Raw genomic sequence first — 883 nt, 5'->3', positions numbered from 1 at the left:
CTGCCGCTTCGAGGCTCCGCTGCGGGGCCGGCCGTGCCCACACCCGTGGCCCGGGAACGCCGCGTTCCCTGAGCAGGAGGCAGGCCAGGGCCTGTGAGTGAGCACCGCCCGAGGCCCCTCTGTCTGAAGGCCGCTGATGGCGTCTGACTCGCTCAGCAGGGTCCGGCCCAGACGCTGTCAACTGAGGTGCAAAGCTGCAGAAACCGCAGGCCTGGAGGTCCCGTGCGTCACCCTTCTGACCAGCGTCACGCCCGACGCAGCCATCTGCTCGCGGCCCCCCTGCCTCTCTGGGCTCCAGACTGCCCCTCGGGTGCTCTCCCCGAGCCCCGTACCACCCGCCGCTCCCTCACCCGCAAGCACTGGGAACCTTTGCCGGGCACGTGTCTGAGCGAGCCTGGGCGTGACCAGCCCTGCATCGGGCTCGCGGAAGGTGCCAGAGGGCATGGAATTAGGGCATCGCCTTCTGTGGCCAGTTTTGGGGGCGGCGTGGTCCTGTTCACAGAGGTGTCCCTATGGCCCGGTTTCGGTCCAGATTCCAAGGACTTCATCCCTATGGCCCAGTTTCGGTCCAGATTCTAAGGACGTCGCTGGCTTTGTGGAGAAGAGCAGAGAGCGGACGTGTTTTCGGGAGGTTCGGGTGTTGAGACTGTGTGATGCTCTCGAGTCACAACAGATGGGCTCATGGGGAGAATGGCCGACGGGTCCACGTGGCCGTGAAGCACCCACCTGAGCCCCGATGATGTGGCCTCCATTCAAATCCAGGTCTTTTAAAAAAGAGCGGTAGACAGGAGGGGAAGTGTGACTTGGATACCCCAGCCCGACACTCTTCAGAACTAAAGCCCCACAGCCAAACCACAGCACCTCCTATGGGGTCACAGGCTAA

At 63.5% G+C, this 883-nt stretch overlaps 1 protein-coding gene across 1 annotated transcript in view; it reads left to right on the top strand.

Annotated features, from left to right (window-relative positions):
- SDK1 (sidekick cell adhesion molecule 1) overlaps positions 1-883 on the top strand; it is a 478,174-nt gene that overhangs the window by 400,888 nt on the left and 76,403 nt on the right. The window lies entirely within an intron of this gene.

The sequence above is a fragment of the Bison bison genome, unplaced genomic scaffold, assembly GCF_000754665.1.
Source record: "Bison bison bison isolate TAMUID 2011002044 unplaced genomic scaffold, Bison_UMD1.0 scf7180017864223, whole genome shotgun sequence".
NCBI classification, from domain to species: domain Eukaryota; kingdom Metazoa; phylum Chordata; class Mammalia; order Artiodactyla; family Bovidae; genus Bison; species Bison bison.
This window is presented reverse-complemented; position numbering and strand designations above follow the sequence as displayed.